The sequence below is a fragment of the Mustelus asterias genome, chromosome 7, assembly GCF_964213995.1.
Source record: "Mustelus asterias chromosome 7, sMusAst1.hap1.1, whole genome shotgun sequence".
Classification (NCBI taxonomy): domain Eukaryota; kingdom Metazoa; phylum Chordata; class Chondrichthyes; order Carcharhiniformes; family Triakidae; genus Mustelus; species Mustelus asterias.
This window is the reverse complement of record NC_135807.1, coordinates 130,260,824-130,277,012: the sequence shown is the minus strand read 5'-3', so window position 1 is coordinate 130,277,012 and position 16,189 is coordinate 130,260,824. Positions and strand designations below refer to the sequence as shown.

Sequence of the window (16,189 nt, the reverse complement as noted above, 5' to 3'; positions counted from 1 at the left end):
CCTGTTCGGGTACACTGAGGGGGAATTTAGCATGGCCAATGCACCTAACCGGCACATCCTTCGGACTGTAGGGGGAAACTGGAGCACCCGGAGGAAACCCATGCAGACACAGGGAGAACGTGCAAATGCCACACAGACAGTGACCCAAGCTGGGAATTGAACCTGGGTCCCTGGCGCTGTGAGACAGCAGTGCTAACCACTGTGTCACCAGGCCACCCAGCCCACTGTTTCAGGTGGATTGTTTGTTTTCAGAAACAAACTTCTGTGGAAACCATGGCCCGAATTTTCCAACCGTTCACTCCAGCCAGATTTTCCCGTCCTGCTGCAGTGAACGGAAATTTGCCAAATTCTCCACCTTCGCTGCAGCGGGAGCGTGGGGGCAGTGGGCAGTAAGATCGAGCCCCATTTTGAATTCAAAATAATGCAATGGAACACAGCGGGATTGACTGTATGTGGGTGGCACGGTGGCACAGTGGTTAGCACTGCTGCCTCACAGCGCCAGGGACCCAGGTTCAATTCCAGCCTCGGGTCACTGTCTGTCTGGAGTCTGCACGTTCTCCCCGTGTCTGCGTGGGTTTCCTCCAGGTACTCTGGCTTCCTCCCACAGTCCAAAGATGTGCAGGTTAGGTTTCTTGGCCGTTAGTGTCAGGGGGATTAGTGGGGTTACGAAGATAGGGCCTGGGTGGGATTGTTGTCTAACATGACTTCCCTGCAGGCTCGTGGGGCCGAATGGCCTCCTTCTGCACTATAAGGATTCTATGATTCTTAACACAGGTACGAATTTGAAGCATTTTTATTGTTGGAGCTGACCAGGAAGTTTAAATAAATAATAAACCAAGTAGTTTGGTGTTTAATGCTATCTTTATAAATGCGAGGGTTCCTCAAGCAAATCTTCAAACACCCTCGCATCTCTGGCTTTTATCTGAAGCTTCAGACTCAAAAGTGCCAATGTTTTGCACACAATTGCAGCTTAGCCATCTAGTTAAACCAGTCAACAGGGGTAATGAGAGGAACATAGCTTTTTTAACCTACATAGGCCAGTTTCCACTCGCTCTTTATCACAAGGTTGTGGGAGGGGGAGGTGGTGGGGTGGGGGGGGCGGGTGGGGGAATGCAAGGCAGTGCATTTTACAGGGCGGATAGCTACGTGCCTTGCTGTTGCAAAGATATCTCCAGTTTTCGGAGAGATTTGGGCGGAGCGAACGAAAGACAGATTGGGCAATGTGATCACGAGGGCTCCGGCCTCAGAAGGAAGTGTAAAGCAGCGTGCTTTAAAAAAAAAGAATCGAATGAACCAAGGATTAAACTTCACAAATAGCGGCAGACATGATTTTTTTTTAGCAGGATATAGGATGATCCAAATATGGGACGGCACGGTGGCGCAGCGGTTAGCACTGCTGCCTCACAGCACCAGGGACCTGGGTTCGATTCCGGCCTCGGGTCACTGTCTGTGTGGGCTTTGCATGTTCTTCCTGTGTCTGTGTGGGTTCGCTCCGGTTTTCTCCCACTGTCCAAAGATGTGCGGGTTAGGTGGATTGGCCACGCTAAATTGTCCCTTAGTGTCAGGGGGACTGTATATAAATACGTGGGGTTATGGGGATAGGGCCTGGTGGGATTGTGGTCGGTGCAGATTCGATGGGCCGTTTGGCCTCCTTCTGCACTGTGGGGATTCTATGATGCTACCCCACTGCAGAGCAAGTAATGTCTCATTTCCAACTCAAATTATATCTGCAAAACACATTTCTGCTTTCTTTTCCTTTCTTTTGGATTTTTATCTCACCAGTTTTGATTCTGTGCAGTGCCCTGATTGCGTGTTATAAAATGCAGCAGAAAATGCCCTTCCGGGTAACATTGCCTGGTGGATCAGTGCGCTGGAATTCTATTTTCTCCTCTGCGTTCCTCATTTTTCGATCAACAGGCTTCAAGTGAATGCTTATTTTTAACAGGAAATAATGAACCATGAGGACCAGCAGCTGAACAGACTTTCAAATGTGTTAAATTGAAATATACAATATTGGTGCCTAGTGATGCCTGTCTAAATATCTGCTGGTTGTCTCCGAATGGCATTGTCGTTCACACGATACGGGAGCAGAATCTCCTCGCTGCACTTTCGCTCTCCAAACCATTAGGTCTGTTTGACTGTGCTTTATTTGAACAGAGTGCCTGTCCTCTTTGGGGGAAAAAAAATGTTTCCCTCACTCGCTCATTGGCTAATGCGTGCAACCTTACATTTTAAACTGAGCAGCAATCCTCGAAAGGAACATTATCCAAAAGGAATGAGCTCCCTGCCTATCGACAAGGTGCAGCAATGGGACTCACTATTTCATGACTTTATTTGAACTGATTTGATTTAATTTGATTTGATTTATTATTGTCACACGTTTTGGTATACAGCGAAAAGTATTGTTTCTTGCACGTGTACACCGTTCATAGAGTACATGGGTGACATGGTGGCACAGTGGTTAGTGCTGCCTGACAGAGCCAGGGACCCGGGTTTGATTCCAGCCTGGGTCCCTCTCTGTGTGGAGTTTGCACGTTCTCCCCATGTCTGCGTGGGTTTCCTCCGGGTACTCCGGTTTCCACCCACAGTCCGAAAGACGTGCTGGTTAGGTGCATTGACCATGCTAAACTCGCCCTCAGTGTACCCAAACAGGTGCCAGAGTGTGGCGACTAGGGGATTTTCACAGTAACTTAATTTCAGTGTTAATGTAAGCCTACTTGTGACACTAATAAATAAACTTTAAGACATAGGGGAGAAGGAAATTGGAGGGTGCAGAATGTAGTGTTGCTAGGGTGTAGAGAAAGATCACCTTAATGCGAGGTAGGTCCATTCATGAGTCTGACAGCGGCAGGGAAGAAGCTGTTCTTGAGTCGGTTGGTAGGTGACCTCAGACTTTTGTATTGTTTTCCCGACGGGAGAAGGTGGAAGAGAGAATGTCCTGGGTGCAGCGCAGAAGTGGACGTGGGGGAATTGGGGGTTGCGGGGTGGGATGAGTAGTGGGAGTCCCAACCTTGCTTGCGGAGTGCGTGTCTATTTCCACCCCCCCGACCCCGCAAAGTTCATTAGAGGAGGCTGACAGGGGTCAAAATCAGGGGAGGGGGTAAGGTGGGAGGGGGGGAGTGTTGGATTAATTGCAGAATCTGAGGTGGGTGAAGTCTGCTGTCCATTATGACGGGCCAGACCGCTCTGTTACAATGACACGTAAATAACCTATTCTGTTCCCCACCCATGGAAATTCAAATGCACCTGTCAAATTGATGAAGCACTCGCCCAGAGGGAAGCATTGTTTACATTTTCACTCGACTCTTCTGAAAAGTGAGATCCTAATTATTTTTTTCCCTGGGAAATTAATGCCGGGTGTGATTGAAGTGCTAAAAAAAAGCTGTGAACGTCATACATAAATGGCGATAAATGTATTGCAGGTTTTTTTTTTGTGTTTTAATGAGACCTGTAATGTTTACACTGTAGACTCATTACTTTCTTAATGTGCAGCCGTTAGTTCATTGACTACAATGAGAAAGGTTGAAGCAAAGCTGACAAGTGTTGTGCCTTTGTGTAAAGTAGATGAATAGAGAAAAGCACATGTATAAACTCACATGCATACATATATTTAACCATGTTTGCGACATATGCCCACATGTATATGGCTGTACAGTACCTATGCGCACTCTCATGTACAAAAACACATGTGCAAAACATGTATAAATTATGCATGTGTGTTCATAGATATAAATAATACAATGCACTTTGATTTTTGGTACTCCGAGATTTTGAAAGGGCGATATATCAGCAACGAAAGAGGACTTCTCTCTGGAAGTATCGGAATCCTTTAATTTCCCCCTTGTCTTTCCATCAAATTCGGTTGTCTTTTAAAATTTCCTCTTCTCATCCATCACCAATACTTAGAACAGGTCAGGGGAATTTCCACCACATCGAGATGTTAGACCCGAGTCCAATGCATCTGCCTCAAAGATATTTTTATTCTGTTCAGCTTCCAGAAAAGAGTCGTGCTGAATTCATTATCAGATAACTTATTGGGATGGCAGCTCTTCACTGTTACCCTCCAGAGAATGTCTTTGGCTCTCGGTCTTGCGTCTTGCAAGAGCGCCTGGTGAATGAGCGGCATGGTTATGGAATCACCGTTAGAGTTTTTATAATGGTGGATCTCCCGTGGGATTGCTCCTAGCACTGCTGCCTCACAGCACCCTGGGACCCGGGTTCGATTCCAGTCTCGGCTCAGTGTCTGTGGGGAGTTTGCACGTTCTCCCTGTGTCTGCGTTTGTTTCCTCTGGGTGCTCCGGTTTCCTCCCACAGTCTAAAGATGTGCGGGTTAGGTTGATTAGCCATGCTAAATTGCCCCTTAGTGTCCCAAGATGTGTAAGTTTGGTGGATTGGCCGTGCTAAATTGCCGCTTAATGTCCCAAGATGTGCAGGTTAGGTTAATTGGCCATGGTAAATTGGCCCTTATTGCAGGTTTGGTGGACTAGCCATGGTAAATGCGCAGGGCCGCGGCGAGAAGGTCTGGGTGGGATTGTTGTCAGTGCAGACTTGATGGGCTAAATGGTCCCTTTCTGTTCTGTACGGATTCTACGATTCTATGAAATTGAATTAAACTCTTGTTCCATAATGACACAAACATTGTTCTGCTGTTGGAGAGGAGATGGACCTGTTTCTTCAGGCTCTGAGATCTAGTTCCTGGAAATAAGCACAAATTGTTGTTTGCTGAGGTAAGTTTGTGGATTGGAAAGCACTTGAGCATCTATAAACAAAGATCAGAAAGAAACACTTGAAAAGTTGGAAACAGGTGGATAGATAGGGGAGAGTAAACTCAGCATCATTGATCCGTGCTAGCTCTATATCCAAACAACCCTGACAAAACCTAACAGGAATCTATCAATCTCAGTTTAGAAAATTTGAATCAACCCCCTACCCTCTGCATTTATGGGCAAGATTCTAGAATTTCACTGCCATTTGCGTAAAAATGTGCTTTCTGATTCCACATCTAAATGACCTGACTTTATAACATTTTGTTTTGTTTAAGTTTATTTATTAGTGTCACAAGTAGGCTTACATTAACACTGCAATGAAGTCACTGTGAAAATCCCGTAGTCGCCACACTCCAGCGCCTGTTCGGGTCAATGCGCCCACCCAGCATGTCTTTCGGACTGTGGGAGGAAACCAAAGCACCCGGAGGAAACCCATGCAGACACGGGAGTCACCCGAAGCTGGAATTGAACCCAGATCCCTGGCACTGTGAGGCAGTAATGCTAACCACTGTGCTGCCTTGCTGCCCCATGCTGTGTGGTTCAGGATGACAGCATATGGTTTACTTTGATTTGATTTGGTTTATTATTGTCACATGTATTAACATACAGTGAAAAGTATTGTTTCTTGAGCACTATACAGACAAAGCATACCGTTCATAGAGAAGGAAAGGAGAGGATGCAGAGTGTGGTGTTACAGTCACAGCTAGGGTGTAGAGAAGGATCAGCTTACTATAAGGTAGGTCCATTCAGAAGTCTGATGGCAGCAGGGAAGATGATGTTCTTGAGTCAATTGGTGCGTGACCTCAGACTTTTGTATCTTTTTCCCAATGGGAGAAGGTGATAGATAAGGTAGAAGCAGGGAAGTTGTTTCCACTGGCAGGTGAAACTAGAACTAGGGGGCATGGCCTCAAAATAAGGGGGAGCAGATTTAGGACTGAGTTGAGGAGGAACTTCTTCACACAAAAGGTTGTGAATCTGTGGAATTCCCTGCCCAGTGAAGCAGTTGAGGCTATCTCGTTGAATGTTTTTAAGGCAAGGGTCGATAAATTTTTGAACAGTAAAGGAATTAAGGGTTATGATGAGCGGGCTGGTAAGTGGAGCTGAGTCCACGAAAAGATCAGCCATGATCTTATTGAATGGCGGGGCAGGCTCGAGGGGCCAGATGGCCTACTCCTGCTCCTAGTTCTTATGTTCTTATGAAAGAGAGAATGTCCAGGGTGCATTTATATGCAGCATTATATGATGCATTTAATCACTAAATGATTGTGAAGCTTGATGCTTAGTCTTTTGGAGGTTTAACATTCGGTGGCTGATTGTCAGAGGATAGTAGATTAAGTAATCTGCTGAGCTGGGAAAGTCAAACCCCTGACCAGTTGCGGTGGGATTGTCGATAACTGCTTGAAATGGAGCGGTTAACTCTCTTTTTGCAAAGGGAAAGTCCCTTTATTCAAAACTTCCTAACCAACAATTGGGAATTTAAAGGGAGAATGCACATTTTATTGATATGAATAGATTTGTCCGCATGGTTCCAATCTTTCGGCTTGCATTTCAGTGGTCAGATTGCACTGAGATTCCATATTAAGCCCAATGCATTTTTCTTCACGGTCTATCTACTGTGACAACAAAATAAAGAATTGGTTACAGTCCATTAATGTTACCCTTTTGTTTTATGTTTTACTCTCATTCAGTTCCCGCAACAACCTCAATTTCATAAGGATGGGAATAAGACAAAGCTTTTGGTTTGAATATCAGACACATATCCTTATTTGCCTTCCCTTAAATTGTCAGGATAATTTAACATGAGCTATTTAATACCCACATTGTTCTTTATTTAAGTATAGATTCTCTTCTGAATTTACAAAACTGTTGTGGCTCATCTTTCCATAGACCATCATAGAATTTATCACTTCCACTTATTTAAGTCCCAACAATCATTATGTAATGCTTCCAGCCATTGACTAGGTAGAAGATGTAATAGTTACTGATTTCTTTTTACCATTGATTAGTAATAAATCATAACAAATTCAATAAATATTCAGATGATTTGCTTTTGGCTAGTTTCTTTTCCGTAGTTTTACTAAGCTTATAGTTGTGTTTAGATGATTACTACAATTTGAATATCTTCATTTTTGTGTGTATATTTATGTTTTTGACTCTCTATTGTTACCTGCTCCGTGAGTGAGTGAGTGAGTGGATGAGTGACTGAGTAAATGGGTAAGTGAGTGAGTGGGTGAGTGAATAAGTGAGTGAGTGAGTAAGTGGTTGAGTGAATGGGTGAGTGATTGAGTGAGTGGTTGAGAGAGTGATTGATTGAGAGAGTGAGTGATTGAGTGGATGAGTGACTGAGTGGGTGAATGAATGAGTGAGTAAGTGAGTTAGTAAGTGAGTGGGTGAGAGAATGATTGAGTGGATGGTGGATGAGTGATTGAGCGATTGAGTGAGTGAGTGAGTGAGTGAGTTAGTGAGAATGAGAGTGAGTGGGTGAGTGGCTGATTGATGGGTGGGTGAGTTGTTGAGTGGTTGAGTGGATAGTCAGTTTGGGGATTGAGAGGTAGTCAGGGCAGTGGTGGGTAGTCGGGTTGGAGGTGAGTGGGTGGTTGGCCCACGTTGGGTAGTTTGGTCGGGGGGAATGGCTGGCCTGATTGGGGGGTGGGGGGGGGGTTGTGGTGGTTGTCTGATAGGTAGAGTGGGCACTCATCTGATCAGGTGAGTGGGTAGTTGGGTCAGTAGAGTGTGACTGGGTTGTTTATGGTGGTAGGTTGCGTTGTGCTGTTATATTTTTATTGTATTTATTCATTCATGGGAATGCTAGGCCAGCATTTATTGCCAATCCCTAATTACCACTGAGGGGGTGGTGGTGAGGTGCCATGTTGAACGGCTGCAGTCCATGTGGTGTAGGTACACCCACAATGCTGTTAGGGAGGGAGTTCCAAAATTTTGACTCCGCGACAGTGATATAATTTCAAATTAGGATGGTGTGGGGCTTGCAGGGGGACTTTCAGATGATTGTGTTCCCAGGCATCTGCTGCCCTTGTCCTTCGAGGTGGTAGAGGTGGCGGGTTTGAAAGGTGCTCTCGAAGGAAACTTGTTGAATTGCTGCAGTGCACCTTGTAGATGGTACACACTGCTGCTACTGAGTCTGTGCTGGAGGGAGTGAATGTTGGAGGGGGTGGAAGTTGTGTCTGTCAAGCGGGCCGCTTTGTCTTGGATGGTGTTAAGCTTCTTGAATGTTGAAGCTGCATTCATCCAGGCAAGTGAACAGTTTTCCATCACACTCCTGACTTGTGCCTTGTGGAGGCTGGTACAGGCTTTGGGGAGACAGGAGGTGAGTTACTAACCTCAGAATTCCCAGGTCTTGACACTGTAAACATATTATTTATATGGCTGATCGAGTCTGCACCAAACACAATCCCACCCAGACCCTATCCACATAACCCCATGCATTTACCCTAGCTAGTCCCCCTGACACTAAGGGGCAATTTAACATGGCCAATCCACCTAACCTGCACAGCTTTGGACTGTGGGAGGAAACCAGAGCACCCGGAGAAAACCCACGCAGACAAGTGGAGAGGGGATTTTCACAGTAACTTCATTGCAGTGTGAATGTAAGCCTACTTGTGACTAATAAATAAACTTTAACTTTACGGTACAGACTCCACATGGACAGTGACCCAAGCGGGAGTCAAACCCGAGTCCCTGGTGCTATGAGGCAGCAGTGCTAACCATGTGCCACCCATATTTAACTCTATTCAACTGTATGGACTGTGACGGTTCAAGAAGGCGGCTCATCACCATCTTCTCAAGGGCAATTAGGGATGGGCAATAAATGCTGGCCGAGCCAGCGGTGCCCACATCCCATGAATGAACAAAAAAAATCTGTTAAATTTATAATTTAATGGGAAGTCTTATATAGATTGGCCTCCAGACATGGGATTAAAGTAAAAGTTGAAATATTGGAAACAGACATTTTCCAATGTTCAGACATTGTTATTATAAACCTGAATGTATGTAAGGATTGATAATTGTTAGGGCGCACTAACTAAATAAGCTTGTAGCTCATCACTTTTCTTGCATCTGTGGCAATGAAACAAAAGATTCTTTGTGGGTGTTTAACTAGGGGTGGCACAGTGGTTAGCGCTGCTGCCTCACAGCGCCAGGGACCTGGGTTCGATTCCCGGCTTGGGTAACTGCCTGTGTGCAGTTTGCACATTCTCCCCGTGTCTGCATGGGTTTCCTCCGGGTGCTCTAGTTTCCTCCCACCGTCCAAACATGTGTGGGTTAGGTGGATTGACCATGCTAAAATTGACCCTTAGTGTCAGGGGGATTCCCACTGCAGGGATTATCTTAGATTATTTCTAACAGGGTAAATATGTGGGGTTACGGGGATAGGGTTAAGGTTAGTCGGTGCAGGCTTGATGGGCAGAATGGCCTCTTTCTGCAGGAATTCTATGATACTTCTTCCTAAGCTTTGCGTTTTATTTTGCTCTTTTCCTCAGTTAGATAATCTTATAACCAGTTGCATCAGCAGGGGAATATAAACACAATTACAGTTAATCTGGAGACCAGCATCTCAAAGAAATTCCAGATACCTTTGGGCATGTCAACATTTTAAGAGTTCTGTTCACACTCCGCCATGCAGAATCTAACACCTCCAATGGTACAACAATAAAATAGATAGAAACAGCTTTATATTGTAATATGCGACAAATTTAACACACTTTCAAAGAATTAAATAAAAAGTTAAAAGGCTTAATCTTGTACCCTTTCTTCCACCCTCTCGAATGGCACATGGAGGCAATGGACTAGTGGTATTATCGCTTGATTATTAATCCAGAAACTCAGCTAATGTTCTGGGTACCCGGGTTCAAATCCCACCACGGCAGATGGTTTCAATAAAAAAAATATTTGCAATTAAGAATCTACTGATGACTTTGAAACCATTGCCGATTGTCGTAAAAATGGCTCACTAATGTCCTTTAGGGAAGGAAATCTGCCGTTCTTACTTGGTCTGGCCTACATGTGACTCCAGAGTCACAGCAATGTGGTTGACTCTCAACCCTCTGAAATGGTCTAGCAAGGGCAACTAGGGATGGACAATAAATACTGGCCCAGCCAGTGACGCACATGTCCCACAAGTGAATAAAAAAAATGGTGGCACAGTGGTTAGCATTGCTGCCTCACAGCGCCAGGGACCCGGGATTTTAAGGCGAGAATAGATCAATTTTTGAACAGTAAAGGAATTAAGGGTTATGGTGAACGGGTGGGTAAGTGGAGCTGAGTCCACGAAAAGTTCAGCCATGATCTTATTGAATGGCGGAGCAGGTTTGAGGGGCCAGATGACCTACTCCTGCTCCTAATTCTTATGTTCTTGATTCCAGCCTGTGTGTGGAGATTGCACGTTCTCCCCGTGTCTGTGTGGGTTTCCTCCCACAGTCCAAAGATGTGCGGGTTCGGTGGATTGGCGATGCTAAAATTGCTCCTTAGTGGCAGGGGGATTAGTAGGGTAAATATGTGGGGTTGCAAGGATGGGGCCTGGGTGGGATTGTTGTCGGTGCAGGCTCAATGGGCTGAATGGCCTCCCTCTGCACTGTAGGGATTATTTTAGGTTATTTCTAACAGGCGTACTGTATTCTAAGTATTCCACAGCTTTATTTCCACTTTTTTTTTTGACGAGCAAAATATCTTGGACAGCTGTCCCCTGAAACCTTTTTACGAGGGTTTGGACCCAAGTCAGACAGATTGGGTGGAAATGAAGCATTAGTCAATGGCCATGGGATTTGATAAGGCCTGAAATTGTTGCATGTGTTGTTGTCATGTGTGTTGAACCGGTGTTCACTTTATGCTGCCGGTTTATTTAGGTTCTGTAGCATGCAATCAGTACCGGACGTGGCGTTGAGAGGCTGAGGAGGGAATGCAGCATCGTTAGAGACAAGCACTACTTACACCAGCTTGTAGCCAGCCTGAACCTCTTAATGACGAGCTGCAGTCTCGTTACAGCAAGTGCTGGAAGTGGTTGTGGAAGAGAATGTCAGCGAGGACACTGAATGAAGGAGCAACATCATAGAGAGCGAGCTATAAACTTTTATGGAGCTGCGTGGAGACCTTGTTCAAAGAGGCGCAGAGAAGGAGAGACTTTATTGACTAGCAGGGGACCAGGGATCAGGAGAAGAAGTAGACCATTCGGCCCATCGATCCTGCTTCACCATTCAATACGATCATGGGTGATCTTGGGTGTCAACTTCTTTTACTCTTCAGACAACCTCTTCCATAATGGTGGGGGCATATATCTGCGGTCAATGCTAGCACTGTGGCTTGAGGACCTAGATGCAGTGCCACAAGAAGTTTAATGATCTCACATGAGTGGTCAAGGTCAGTGGAAGCATTTTCAAATGCCATATCCCACCAACTGCGCCACTGACAGATACTGCGCTATTCACCAGACCTCCATCACTCACTGACCAACAATGTTTGCCGTTCACACCTGGTTACATCCATGTGCCTCACATGCTTAGCACAGCTGAAAGCTTCACACTCACAACTCCCAGCTTGCACATATTGCCAACCATTTGACCGTGGCTACCAAATCACCCAAGCACACTCAGTGACACATTTCCTCTCCCTCGCAGGACCATAGTGGCATGAGCTAACTGGCAGAGGTCAGGGGGCAGGGCTGCAGGCCCTCCTGGCATCGGAGGATACAGTGTTTGCCATCAGTGGAGTGGCGATGACTGAGATCAGAGTCAGGGGCGGCACTGGAGCCATTGAAAGTGGCAATGCCCTCATTCCTCGTCCTCCTTCTCCTCAGATCCCATTCCCCCCTCATCCCACACTCTCTTCTGATTTACAAGCTGCGGATGGCGTACACACGCACTTCTTGCTTTCACCCGCCTACCCTCGAAACTACCCCACCCCCGGCACCTTTCTCCTTTCAGATATCCCAGAAACTGCAACCCTGTCGGGGCAGTGGTGGAAGAGAAGAGGGCAGGAGGGCCAGAACGTAACGATGAAGAAGAAACGCCATCGCTCGCTCTCAGACTCACAGCTACAAGCTCATTGTGAGTTAGAGGATAGCTTAAAGGCCAAATCTACACATGGTGAGACTCTGAGCAAGAACGGCCTGCAGCCAGGGTAGGGAGGCACGGGTAGGCCAGGTGCCAGCTCGCCAGAGTGTGGGGCAGAAGAGTTTGTGAATAACGCAGGTGCCATTTGAACCCGAAAAAGTTTGGGCATGACACAACTGAACATTACCAACTAAGAGTGTAACTGCCCAACCCTGGTGGCTGCAGCATGCTTGCTCCTGGATAAGGTCACTTGAAGTGATCACAATGTTGGAAGTTTTCACTTTGAGTTTTCAACACTCTGCAGTCAGTGATCTGAGGAGGGGCTGGATTAGCTGAGCTGTTCAGTTTAGTATTAATCTTTAGCCTGTCCCAACTTGCCGTGCTCACACCATAGAACCACTGCATTGAGTGCACATGCACACACACACACTCTCTCACTCTCTCTCTCACACACACACACACACAGACAGACACACACACTCACAGACACACACACACTCATACTGTCTCTCTCACACACACACGGACACACACACACAGACACACACACTCACAGACACACACACTCACAGACACACACACACTCATACTGTCTCTCTCACACACACAAACAGACACGCACACACACATTCTCTCTCGCACACACACAGACACGCACACACACACACACACAAACACTCTCACACAGACACAGACACACACACAGGCATGCACACACACAGACGCACTATCTCACAGACACACACTCACAGACACACACAGGCACACTCTCTCTCTTTCTTAGACACACACACACACAGACAGACACACACACAGGCATACACACACACAGACGCACACAGACACTCTCACACACACAGACACACTCTATCTCACAGACACACACTCACAGACACACACACACAGGCACACTCTCTCTTACGTAGACATACACACACAGGCATATACACACACATATACACACACACACACACCCTCGCACACTCACACCAAAACACACACACACACACATACATATATAGACGCGCGCGCACACACTTTCACACACACACAGACACACAGACACACACACAGACACACAGACATACACATATACACACACACACTCTCACACACTCACACCAAGACACACACACACACACTTTCACACACACACTCACATGCACAGACACACCATACAGACACACACACACACACACACACACATACAGATACACATACTCTCACACACACAGATGCACACATACACATGCACACGCATACATACACTCACACACTGACAAACACACACTCACACACACCACACGCACTTGACACACACACACGTGCACACACACACATATAGCCGTTTCACCGCAGATCCCTACCCTGCACAGTTTTCAAACTAATTTGTCTGTATTTAATAGAGAACAGAGAGAGGGTATCAAGTCTGTACCGGCTATTCAATCCATTCCACTCCTCTAGCCTTTCCCCAAAGCACTGCGTATTTAATATTTTTTACATCGAAAGCCATTTCCCTTTGAAAAGTTGCTGTTGAATCTGCTTCTGCCACCCTTTCAGGCCATAACAACTCACTGAGCAAAAAGTAATGTATCTGTACAAACATCAAAGCATATATAGAAACTAGAAGCAGGAGTAGACCATTCGGCCCTTCAAGTCTGCTCCGCCATTCATTATGATCGTGGCTGATCATCGAATTCAATATCCTGATCCCGCCTTCCCTCCATACCCCTTGATCCCTTTAGACCCAAGTACTATATTTAATTTCTTCTTGAACCTCAACTACATGCTGTGGTAGTGAATTCCACACATTCACCATTCTCTGGGTGAGGAAATTTCTCCTCACCTCCGTCCTAAAAGGTTTACCCCTTATCCTCAAACTATGAACCCTAGTTCTGGACTCCCCCATCATCGGGAACATTCTTTTTGAATCTACCCTGTCTAACCCTGTTAGAAATTGTTCTCTGGCTTTGTGTTCTCTGGCCTCTTCCATTTTGCTTGTAGAAAAAAAAACCCTGTTAGAATTTTATAAATTTCTATGAGATTCCCTCTCACTCTTCTAAACTCCAATGAATATAATCCTAAACGACTTAGTCTTTCCTCATATGACAGACCTGCCATCCCAATAATCAGCCTCGTAAACCTTCACTGCACTCCCTCTATAGTAAGAACATCCTTCCTCAGTTAAGAACACCAAAACTGTGTACAATATTCCAGGTGTGGCCTCACCAACACCCTGTACAATTGTAGTAAAACATCCCCATTCCTATACACAAATCCTCTCGCTATGAAAGCCAGCATACCATCGCTGGAATTTTACCACCCCGCCCACCACGGGAATCGGAGCGGGTGAGGGGCGGATAATGGGAAGGTCCCTTGACTACGGGCAGGAATTTACGGTTTTGGGACGAGTGAGGCTGCAAATTCCCATCTCATTTGTCTTCTTTACTTCCTGCTGTCCCTGTCCACTTACTTTCAGTGACTGATGCACGAGGACACCTCGGTCTCACTTAGTATCCACTTCTCAATTCACACCCATTCAAATAATAATCTGCCTTCCTATTTTTGTTACCAAAGTGCATAACCTCACATTTATCCACATTATACCGCCATCTGCCATGCATATGCCCACTCACTCAGTCTATCCAAATCACGCTAAACATCTCTGCATCCTCCTCACAGCCCACCCAAGTTTATGTCATCTGCAAATCTGGAGGTAATACATTTAGTTCCCTTGTCCAAATCATTAATACATAATGTGAATACTTGGGGTCCCAGCACGTGGAGCGGATGCTTCCTCTTGTGGGGCATTCTAGGATGAGCGGTCATAGTCTTAGGATAAGGGGCAGCAAATTTAAAACGGAGTTGAGGAGAAACTACTTCTCCCAAAGGGTTGTGAATCTGTGGAATTCGCTATCCCAAAGTGTGGTGGATGCTGGGACAATGAAGAAATTTAAGGAGCAGTTAGACAGATTTTTAATTGGTAATGGGTTGAAGAGTTATGGGGAGAAAGCAGGAAAATGGGGATGAGAAGCATATCAGCATGATCAAATGGTGGATTGGACTCGATGGGCCAAATGGCCTAATTCTGCTCCTTAGGAGCTTAGGAACTCAAGACAGTACTCGCAATCCCATGCGCTTTAACTTTGCATAGTAATCTGCCACGTGAGACTTTGTCGAAAGCTTTCTGAAAGTCTAAATAAACCACATCCACCAGTTCTCCCTGGTGAACTCTGCATTTCCATCCTCAAAGGATTCCAGTAGATTTGTCAAGTCCTTTCAAAAATCCATTTGTCTGATTATACCACTGCTTTCCAAACGCCACGCTATGAAATCCTTGATAACAGACACTAGCAACTTCCCTACTGCAGGCCCACTGGTCTATATTTCCTTGTTTTCTCTCTACCTCCCTTTTTGAATAGTGATTACATTAGCTACCCTTCAATCTGTAGGAACCATTCCAGAATCCAAAGAATTTTGGAAGGTGACCACCAACAGAGCTACTATTTCTAGGGACTTGTGTAAACACTGAGATTTCACCCAACTGAATGAAATTTGTGTTATCATTCCAATGAATCATTAACTAAATTTCACTAGGCACACCTAAAGGCAAAGGCTATGAATTAGTCGGTCTTCTGTACAAATCTGGCTTGTTTATGTTCCGCATGTAGCTATTGCGACGCGAACAGCCACTGCACTAGCTTTGTGCTGGATTAGTACATTACTGTGACCTTTAAACTGCACAGTCTAATAATCCTGGTACAGCGACGGTCAAGTTTTAAAAAACATTCGAAAAATTCCATTGCAATGCTTAGTCACGAAGCTGCCAATAGGTGCATGATCTTTAACTCGCAAACACGAATGTGTAAAGACCAGGAGGGTCCAGCTCGGAGGAGAGTCCATTTTCTGCATGTTACTGCTTTATGTGTTTTTGTAGTTGGTGAAATCAATTTCATTGATTTTTTTTTTTTACCTTTTATTCACTCCACACTCCTGCTAATCGTAGCAGTAGGGAGGATAGTGCTGGGCGTGTGGAGGCTTTGTGAACAAGGCATTATCACGAAGAATCTCACCCTCGTCCGACAGTAAATAAAGAATTTTTGAGATGAGAGTTGTGACGGCTGGTCAGCATTAATGATTGAAAACCTTTAAAGAATCGCAGTACCTTAAAAGAAAACCCCACGAGGACTATGGGCGTCCGTGAATGCAGCAAACAAAAACTTCCTAGCCTGTTGTTACTTGTCTGAGCTGTCAGTTATCATACTTTTGTTGCTACAGGATGATTGTCAGTGATGTGTCACCGTTCACTAAGAAAGCACTCTGTGGTTTCTTCTCAGCTGTGGTGTTGGAACTGAGTCATTA

The 16,189-nt window shown here is 45.5% G+C and overlaps 1 protein-coding gene across 1 annotated transcript in view; it reads left to right on the top strand.

Moving 5' to 3' along the window:
• ofcc1 (orofacial cleft 1 candidate 1) overlaps positions 1 to 16,189 on the top strand; it is a 219,054-nt gene that overhangs the window by 139,331 nt on the left and 63,534 nt on the right. The window lies entirely within an intron of this gene.